This window comes from Cricetulus griseus, chromosome 2 (genome assembly GCF_003668045.3).
Source record: "Cricetulus griseus strain 17A/GY chromosome 2, alternate assembly CriGri-PICRH-1.0, whole genome shotgun sequence".
Lineage (NCBI taxonomy): Eukaryota > Metazoa > Chordata > Mammalia > Rodentia > Cricetidae > Cricetulus > Cricetulus griseus.
The window spans coordinates 244,296,147-244,306,971 of NC_048595.1; the positions used below are offsets into that span (position 1 = coordinate 244,296,147).

General features: G+C 41.0%; 1 long non-coding RNA gene across 1 annotated transcript; it reads right to left on the reverse strand.

Annotated features, from left to right (window-relative positions):
* Positions 1-8,528: 8,528 nt before the first annotated feature.
* Positions 8,529-10,569, reverse strand: LOC113834350. Its single transcript, XR_003482819.2, has 2 exons — positions 10,516-10,569; positions 8,529-8,684 (listed from the first exon to the last, which is right to left on the reverse strand). It is a non-coding gene; the product is annotated as an uncharacterized LOC113834350 (long non-coding RNA).
* Between the last annotated feature and the right edge of the window lie 256 nt (positions 10,570-10,825).

Here is a 10,825-nt window from a genome sequence, read left to right on the forward strand (position 1 = left end):
ATTCTGTCTTCCATCTCTTGAATTCTATTAGTTATACTCACATCTTTAGTTCCTGATCGTTTATCCAGTCTTTCCATTTCCAGCATTGCCTCATTCTGAGTTTTCTTTATTGTGTCTTTTTCAGCTTTTATGCTTTGAACTGTTTCAAGAGCTTCTTTCACTTGTTTGGTTGTTTTTTCTTGGGTTTCTTTAGATTCTTTAATAGATTTGTTTATTTCTTGAATTTTTTGGTTTGTCTTTTCCTCTATTTCATGTAATTTTTTGCTTGCTTTTTCTTCTATTTCTTTAGGGATTTTCTTGTTTCCTCTTCAAAGGTCTCTATCATCTTGCTGAGATAATTTTTGAGGTCCATCTCTTCTTCTTGCTCTGTGTTAGGCTTTTCAGATTTTGCTGGAGTGGAGTCCCTAGATTCTGGTGGTGTCATATTGGTCATTCTGTTGTTGAGTGAGTTCTTATTCTGTTTTCTTCCCATATCTTCTTCCAGTGGGTGCAGGTGGGGTCTCTATATCTCCTTTTGTGACCCAGTGGTGTGTGTGGGCCAGGAATTCAATGTCCGAAGCTCTGGATGGTCTTGCCTCTCTCTGGTAGTCTCCTCACTCTGAAAGAGTTAGGCCTCCATAGGGGTTAGGTCAGCAGGACAGGAAGGAAGAGTGGGGTGTTTCCAGACTCAGGGAGTTCCTCCCTGCCTGGGCAGATCTACTCCAAGCAGGCGCAGGACCAGAGAGATCGGGGTGAATGGGGCTTTGGACGGGAATTGGGTAAGAGCAGAGGCTCACTCACCTTGTTATGGATCAGGTCAGTGGAAAGGGAAGGAAGAGTGGGGTGTTTTCAGATTCAGGGAGCTCTTCCCTGCCTGGGCGTGTCTACCCCAAGCAGGTGCAGGCCTGGGGGTGAATGGGGCTTAGGACGGGAGTTGGGTAAGAGCAGAGGATCATTCACCTCGTTATAGATCAGGTCGGCCCCAACAAGCAGTTTTAACAGTCATTTTTTATGCCATAGAAGGTTAAGCTAGTGATACACTCTTTTAAAATTAACCTTATTAGAGTCTAGGTTGAACTGCTGACCTTGCTTTCTCTCTCTTTTCTGTCTCTCTCTCTCTCTCTCTCTCTCTGTCTGTCTCTCATAAACACACAAATTTGTCTTCACATTTATATTAATAAAAATTTGGCCATCAATCTATATATTTCATTACCTGACACAAAATTATCTGAATATTAGAAATTTCCATAGAAAAAATGTTTAAATTTACAAAGGGTTTCTCTAAAGATTATGTAAGAATTTGAAAACTAACTGAAGAAAATAACCCCCAAAGTAATGAGAAGACAGGAAATTAGAATAAACCCATGAGCTTAAAGCACTTTTCTCCCAGAATAAATATTTGCCTTACACTCGCAATATTGCACTAAATGGTTATAAATGTCAATTTGTTTGGAAACTATGTTGCCTAGGATTTAGACCCACAAGTTAAAGTCATGAGTAAATATGCTCCTTCAGCAATTTAAAGCATGGGCTGAAGAGTAATTGGGAAATCTCAAAGAATTATAGAATTATGCTACTTTTGTTAAATCTAGCGGATCTGACAGATAACTGTTTACCACTGAAATTGCTTTCTGGGAAATGAAAAGTACACAGGGAACATGTACAAAAATCAAATCAGGTTTGGCTAAGAGCTTTCCCAAAGGCAATGAACTTCTATTCAGAAAGCCATGCATAGCCTGCACCCGGTTATTTCAGAGCCACAACTTGCAGCATCTGAAATAATGTGATTTGGAAACAAAGTGTCAGACCTTTCTATGACTGAAGCTTTCTAAGGGCTCCCTGAGTCCTAGGATTCAAAGCTGCAGCTCAAATGAGCCCATCTCTGATGTTTTCTTGTGTCTGCCTCCTCAGAGCTTAACGAGTAGAAGACAAGACAGTCAGGGAAGGGCCAGGAGATGGTGTTCTGTTTCCTGCTCATGCTACCCAGGATCCTTTGTGCCTCCACAGGACAATGTCCAGGAGTTCCCCTTTCCTCATCCTCAAAGACACTGACCAAGGCAATCCTGTGCTCCCCCAAAACTCCAGTCTCTTCCCTCTGAGTCAGTCCTCAGCTCTACCACTGTAATGGCAAAGGCACCATTAGCTTCCACTTTGGATACTACACACTTGTTCTCTGTTCAATGATAAAGGCATCATCATGCAAGACAGTCATGAAATTAAGCAGTTGCCCAACTGTCTAAAACTAAAGAAAAGTCTAATATCTGTTCCAGAAGAGAACATTTTCAGGAACACATGAGGTGAGTCATCTCAACTTATAAATTATTAGTAATATTTCTGGTGGGGTGGAGATACCTGCGGAGATCAGAGGAGGGTATCAGATACCCTGGAGCTGGATTTACAGGCAGTTGTGGAGCTAAGAACCAGACGTGGGTCCTCTAGAAGAGCAGCAAGCACTGGTAACCACTGAACCACCTCTCCAGCTCCCATCTCAACCTTCACGTCTTCCCTCACTGAGGCAAATCCCACTCTAAGTGCATTTGAAGACAAATGGACATCTGTTACAAATTCTCAATCAATAAATTCATTCTTTCTAACCCCATCCTGAGAAGACCTTCAGGAGTTGGTTAATCCTATCTTCCCTCTATCTTTCTTCCTATTACCCCTCTGTTGTGCAACAGTTTCCTTAGAGATTAAAACATTCCATTTTGCAGGGAAGCTCCTTAAGCAGAAAGGTAAACAACTCCATATAGCTCCAGGAAGTCCCTGAAACTGACCAGATTCACAAGACTCCTCCCTGCCAGAGTAAGTGGTATAAAGCTGAGCATCACTCTCAGAGGAGCTAGAAGCCTGAGCTGCAAATACTGTCACACAAGCCAAGCTTCAAGGAAGAGGCTGAGATCAGACCAGCTGCCTAGAAAAAGCAGAAAAAGCAGCCTGCAGACTATACAGCGTGTTCCAGGTTCCCAGCTTTGTGAGCTGTCACCCATGCTGGGATGTGTTTGGGTAAGGCAGCTATCTCTGAGTCATTTCTGCTCCTCTAAGTAACCCCTCACCCATATTCCTCTAAGTAACCCCAACAAAACTTATGGTTCCCCAAGTAGAACCTCAGTGACATCCGTACTTTGATCTGTCGAGTAAGTAGTAAGTAGTACTCCTATCTGGAGTAAGTAGTCATGTGTGTTGCATCTCCCCAGGCAAAGTTTTGTCACACAACACTCTCCTACAGTTGTACTTCAGATCATTGCTCCAGCACTACCAACTCCACCACCCTACCAGTTAAGGGTAATTCTTGGCTCCTGCAGCCTGTCTTACCTGAGATTGCCCCAAGAAGAGAAGTACTCCAGCTGGAATACAGGCTGGTCCTTGGAAGTGGAGAAGTACAATACATTCGGCAGATTTCTGTGAACACTAAGCTTGATGGAAAGGTTATTGAAGGGTTCTCTTGCAAGCCCAAGTTTGCATTGCAGACAGGTCTTGCCCTTTCTCCTTCCCTCTCCCATGCTAAACCATTAGATTGCATTCCTAAAACTAGTCCCCAAGGTCCATTACCTTATTTGGCTACTGACTCATTTTTGAGAATGATCACTGAGGTCCAACTATCAAAATTCATTATTTGGCTCCTGCTTGACCCTCTGGGGTACTAAATCTCCTTTTTTGCTGAGAACTTGGTATCTGGTTGTGTCCTGTACCAACTCTAAGCTCCTGCTCCCAATCCCTTCACATATCTACTCAAGGAAAGCAGACTTCCTGGGGAATGTCATGGTTGTCCTGCAATTGGCACAGGGGTGGGAGTGGGGCAGCAGAAGACTTGCAATTAAGAGTTGTTGAGGAAAAGTATGGATTTAAACTTCAGGACATGCTTGCTCACTGACCCCATGCTATTCACCACCCCACCCCACCCCCCAAAAAAACTGCACTGGCATGTTCCCAACTCTCTTTGCTATTTAAACCTTAATCTGATCTGGATGTTTTAACTTCTGATCAAATCTGCCATTCTGTGTGGTGATATCTTGCTTATATAAATAAACCTTGTATAAAGATCAGAGGATGGAGCTTGCTACTAACTAACCATAGAGATCAGGAGGTCTGTATAGACAGACAGGAAATGAGATGGCCAGGCAGAGACTGGAAGATGGCTGAGGATATATGTGGGAAGAAATGCTCTGGGTTTTACTATTTAGACCAGTTAAAAATTCCATTTATGCCAGACGTTGGTGGCACACACCTTTAGTTCCAGCACTTGGAAGGCAAGAGCATGCTCTCTGGGATCCTCAGTGACCGTCACCACTTCCTTTACCTCTTCTCCACTCATTTCTTACCTTCCTCAAGAATTCTAGAGATCACCAGTTTTTCCCAAGTTACTCTGGAATCTTACTTTTCATGTCTTTGAATGGGCTTATTCCTGTTTGTTTATTTGATTGTGAGTTCGGATCAGCTCACTCATCTATTCCCCTCCCACCTTGAGAGTGCTCCAAGTCTTAAGTGGAAAAGTGTGAGAAGGCGAAGACCAGTTGTGCATGCTTTTGGTTTTAGAATGTCTATCTACTACAAGAAGGAAGTACACTGGATGTATTTCTAGAGGCAGCAAAGTCGATCTTCCTGCATCTGTCCCTTCCTGTCCTGACCCTGACCCTCTCCTCAGGTCTTTTAGGACAGAAATGAATTTCCAGTTACACAACCGTTGTCTGGTAACGCCTCTTAGATATTAAAGTAAAACCAGAAGATTGATTTTAATGGTAAAAAACAATTGATCAAGGTTCAATGTCTTCTGCAAACGGCTGTTGGCCATGACAGTAGAGTTGCAGTTTTGAGTCACATTGCTCTTGCTTAATGCAGCATATGCCCTCCCTTGGTTTAATGGGGGCTATTTCACAGCCTTGAGTGAAGCTGGTTTGCTGTTTCTCATTCAGGATAGATAGGATATAGTGCATGCAATAAATGTATTGAGGCATCCTAGAAAACTGTCCTTCAGGGTTAAAACTGAAGCAACAAGTAGAAGCAGTTCTTTGTTACTATGCAAACAATCTTTATGTTATAGTCACAATTTTGTTCCACATTGAAGTCTTTATTTGCAATAAATAAGTAAAATAAAAGCTCATAAGGTTCTTAATACTTATAAGATAGCTAGCAGCAGGGATAACACAGCAGTAGTTTTTGGCTGACCGTAGGAAATTGAAAGTTTAAAGAACGTACATTTTGAAGTCTCAAAAAATGAATTAAATCTACATGAATAAGGTAAAAGAAATTGCAATGCTGCTTTTAAAAAGTATGCACTTAATAAAATATTTGAAAATTCACCCATTTCTTTCTTTTTAAAGTTAGTTTGGGGAAATTTTCATATTAGTTAAAATAGAAAGTGAGTATACAAAGGATGCAGTATTGATTATAATTCCATATTTTATTTGTGCAATGTCATAGGTAGTCCTAAAAAATATTATGAAATTTTCCAAACTGAAATCAACGCTGCCATGTTTATGACATCACAAACTGTGGTTTGGCTCCACTTACATCTCACAAAGCTTCAGTTTTGTTTTCAGGTCAGGGAAAAAGAATGAAAGGAACAGAACTTTGCTCTAAGAAAAACCCGTTACCCCTTCTTACACACAGGAGTGAGCAGCTGTCCAGCGCTCTGGTTAGATTTTCTTATGGCATCATACAGCCAGCCCTACTTGGCTGATTCTCAGATCAGCACATAACCCTACATTGTAATTCAGCAAGCTGTCCCCATGTGTAAAATCTCTGTCTTCAAAACATTAGGTACTTTTTTTCATCAATTCCTCCTTTTAACCACATATTAGTTACTTTTATTGAAAATAATCAGGGAGAAATAAATGAAATAGATGTTCTGTGTTTCTGCTATATAAACTGGTCCAAATTCTCTGAATGAAGTTGTTAAATGTGAGTAATTATGACTCAGAAATTCCATTTGTGTTGTCATAACTTGAAATAATGAAGTATTTATCCATAAAATATTTAATGTATCCTTTTTCTTAAAAGGAAAATGTTGAAAGCAACTTCAGAATCCTACTACATGAGAAGAAATCAAACAAATTTCTTAGAGGTCCCAAAATACAGTAGTAAACAATCATTCAAAAGTTGTGTTGTTGCCAGGGAAATTGGTGTTCTCTCTTAAAGTATTTAATCTGGTTAGTAAGAGAATTTAGAGGGACTCGAGAAAAAGTTCCCTGGTTAGGAGCATTTGCTGTTCTGGCAGAGGAACTGCCAGGGGTTGGTGCCTAGCACCCACATCTGAAGCTCACAACTGCCTGTGACCTCAGTTCTAGAAGATGATGCCCACCTCTGGCTGTCAAAGGCATCTCTATGCATGTGGTATGTACACATACACTTAAGCATACACACACACACACACACACACACACACACACACACACACACATACACATACACATTAAATAATTTTAAATCTTTAAAAAGAAAATAATTTAGAAACAGGCAGAGAAGAAAGATCAATGACAATTTGTTAGACTTTAAGAAAAAAACATCAGGGCAGGCCAGCCATAATTCCAAGAAAAAGGCAGAAAGAACAAAGAAAAGGATATTTTCTAAGTTATTCAGAAGAGGGGACAGGCTATAGCACTATGTGAAGGAATTTCTGCAAGCAAGTGTCTACAAAGAGGAAGATTTCTGGGGAGGAGATAATTATTCCTTCCATCTCTTTAGCATGGCTTTAGGTGAATCAGCCGGAAGGTTGTAGCTTAGCCAGGTGGTTGGCAGGCTCAACTGGATTAACCCTTGAGAAAGAAGACAATGGTATGTAACATTCTAATCTTTGGAGCAGGTCAGAATGTCATATCTCCATCCAGAGCCAGAGGTAAATTCAGTTCTTTTGACAAAAAAAAAAAAAAAAAAAAAAAAAAAAAGCTGTCCCTTAACTGGCCTCAACAGAGCCCAGATATCCTCAATGCTCTACAAGGCTACCATATCATTTTCTGTGTCTGGGGAATATCACAGTCAGTAGAGTGCTTGCTATGTGAGTATAAGGGTCTGAGTTTGATCCCCAGAACCTATGTAAAAAAATAAAAAATATATAAACAAAGAACAGACATGGTAGCCAGTGCTTGTAATCCCAGCACTGACAAGGCAAGAGATAGCTAGATCCCTTGTTCTCACTGGGCAGCCAGCTATGCTTGTTAGCTTCAGGCAAATGATAGACCTATCTCCAAAAAATAAGGTAGAAACACCTGAGGAACCATACCCAAGGTTGACCTCTGGCTTCCATGGGCATGTATACCTGCACACACACACACACACACACACACACACACACACACACACATACACAGTGATAGAGTATAAATTTCAAAATGTTTAAAAAAATGTGAAATATACTGAAAGCCATTATTTTATACACTTACCTAGAAAATCTAATTTTGAAAGGTAGGGGGAAAAAAGAACATGTATCAAGAGCTGTGTTTAACTCATAAATTAATGAGACAATAGTAAGATGTTTAAACTGGTCCAAAGAGCATTTGAGAAGTAGGTATTAACGGACAATTTAATAAAGAACCATTAGGAAAAGATTACTAAATTAGAAGCAAAATTGGTTAATGTCCAAGAAGGCAATGAACCACAACTTTTAGGATTATCAACACACACACACACACACACACACACACACACACACACACACACACACACACACCACTAACTCTCTCCATTATAAGAATTGTCAGTGTCTTGACACAAATCTCTCAGTTAACTTTTCTGCACCTACAGAGCCAAGGCCACAGAAAAATCGATGCGGTGGTGTCTTCGAAAGACCCCTGTCTCTTTTTCCCGTTTCTAAGGTTCACATAATTAATTTGAGTGATGTATAAATTGCATGAATTAACACATGCAAAACACAGTCTTTAGAACAATTATTAGTCATCATCATCAATACCACTTAGCTATATTTTGAGATCTTTTGATTATTAGTTAAAAGCCATTTTCTCGTAGAAGAAAAGGAGACAAAGTGAGTGACAGGGGAAATTGACACTTTCTTTTGGTGTTTGTTTTTTGTTTTTGAGACAAGGTCTCAAGTATCCTAGCTTGGCCAACAAATCACCATGTAGCAGAGAGTTGAACTCTTGACCCTCCTGCCACCACACCCAGTTTTCTGTGGTACTAGAGACCACACCCAGAGCTTCCTGCTCCATATACATTCTAGGAACTAGCCATTTTCTAATGCAGTCATCTGTGTTATTAGACATTGAGAAAAGCCATCACAGACACAAGTCCTTTCATACAGAGGGCAGAGAAACATTTTTGAAGAAATGCTTCTCTTCTCTTTATCTCTAGAACACTGTGGACTTAGAGGTAGAAATCAGTAACTTCTGGTGAGAAATTTTAAACAATCTTGACCACTTGAGCCAAGACTGAGGCATGCCAATGGGCAGGAGGCAGGATGGGGAGAACATTTTAGGCTGCTTATTATGAGCAGCAAAACAAAATGTATTTGAACGGAGCTCAATGGGGGGATGAGTAAGTTTCTCCAAAGCAGAAACGAAACGGAAATTAGTTGTATGACTACCCATTGAGCACGTACATCCCTTTCACTTCCTTTATTTAATGTTTTGTCCAATTATGTTGTTTTAATACATTTACAGCATATTGCAACAATTGTCACAGCTTCTCTTGCAGCCTTCAATCCCCCAACTCTGTTTCCTCAAAGGGTCTTCGATTCTTCAGCTCTGGTTATTTTGCTGCAATAATTTCAAGAACCCTCAGACAAAGGGGCTTGGCAAGTCCCCTTTGTATTTACAGGGGATTATAGGCTTAAAATCTCTGTTTTCCAATTTCCATTATAAACATCAGTTGCAAGACATAATCCTTAAAGAAGGTTGGCTAAAGGTTAAGCAGACTATTTACTCCAATTGTTCTTAACGCTTCAGCAAAATAGACTGCTAAGAATCTAATTAGAGTTTCAGATCTCCCTGGAAGACAATGTACATTGGCTCACACATACAACATTTTGTGATCTAGGTTGGTTATTGGGACACCAAAACCCATCTGTGGGTTGGCTGAACTTATCTGCCGTTTTGGTATTATTTGCTTAACCTTTTATTACAGAAAATTTCAAACACACCTAAGAATAAACAGAATAGTCTAACAGACTTTCATATGCAAATCATCCAGCCCCCACAGTCACTGGTCCCATGCCAGTTCTGTGTTCTTTTTAGACTTTTGAATCTGTGCTTAAACCAAGTTCAATAAATAATCATGAATCTGAAACACATGAGAAGTGTGCATTTACATATGTGTATATTTATGTCAGATCTGTGTATATATAAATATATGCATATATACAAGCACATGCATATGTGATATTAGACAGCCAGACAGCTTTCACCAAATGTTACTTGATTATAGTGAAGGGACCAGCCCCCCATTTCGGCAGCCATGACAGTAACACGTGCTCGCTATGACCTTGTCTTAGTCACTAGAGGTTAGGTACCTGCCTCGTGACAAGGAACCAATGAGAAGTTAGCTGGTGGCACTATGCTTTACGACCCTGGGTGTACTTTATGGACAAGCACACAGCAATGATGCATAGAGCATAGCAACCACCCTGGGAGGACCTATGTGCCATAACAACCAGTTGACCAATCAACACAGGGCAAGCCCTCCAAGCCTGGAGGGACACCAATCCTGAGCCTGTGCATACCCCTAGACACTCCCCTTACGCTGCCCTACAAGATCTCTTGGAAGCCCCTAGGAGCTGTCTTCTGCAAGCCATCCACCATGGCGGGTGGGTGAAAGACCCGAGCTAACATGGGGTTAGCTCGTTAAAAAACAATAAAGCCTCATGCATTTTGCAGCAAGCTCTCGAATCCGCCTGGTGATTGGGGTGACCTCGGTCGTGGCCTGGGACCCCGGATACATGAGTTTTCCGGGGGTCTAACAATAGCAATTCTCCTGCTTTACGGTAGCAAGGGTCTGCATCAAGAGTTCAAACTTGTTGGCACTCTGAGCCCAATTTCTAGGACCATGAGAAACAATGTTTGTTGTTTAAAACTCCTTGTTCATGGTGTTTTGTTTATTATCTATAGTGGGGAACCACCAATATGGAGTCAGGTAGAAATATAAGGGTATTTAATAGGGAAAAGCCTTACTTACAGAGTGAACCAGCCAGCCGGTAGTAGTCTGTACAGCAAGAAGCAAAAAGAGAAAGCGAAAACGAAACGCAGTCCTCCTACTCACTCTGACCACGCCCTCACAAGCCCTCAGGTACTCCTGTAGCCAGCCCCTAAGAAGGTGTGGCTACAGTTTCCCCTACAATTCCCCTTTTAGTCTAAAAGAGGATTAAAACTTAACAGTATAAAGGTAAAATATAAGAAGATACAACAGTCTGCTTATGTCACCTCCTAACTATCTATTTTAACTAAACCCTAAAGTCATCTGAAAGAGGTGTCCAAGCCTGAACACCTCCTTCCAAACCGAACCATAAACAATAGGAAGCTATTCCTAACTAGGTATATACACTATCTTAAGTGACAACAATGGGGAAAGGGGGCGTAGCATTCTCCAACTTACTTCCTGCTGAAATGGAACGATGATAGTCATGTGGGGTCCTGTAGAAAGAAAATGTTAGTATCCAGTCCATGTTAGATGGGATTCACTTGATTGAAGATCTCGCTTGAAATCCTCAAATTGATTGAAGTCAGTACCCGAACCTCTGGCCGGAGTGTCAGTGGAAATGGAGCAAGTTGGATCCAGTGCAGTCGAGGAGGTGTGGCCCATTTTCTTTCCAGGGTGTCCAGGGATTGCTGTCAGGCAGGTCTTCATTGGCTGTGTGGGACTCAAACATAAACAGTTAGCAGAGAAATGTTTGCTTGTGTATGTA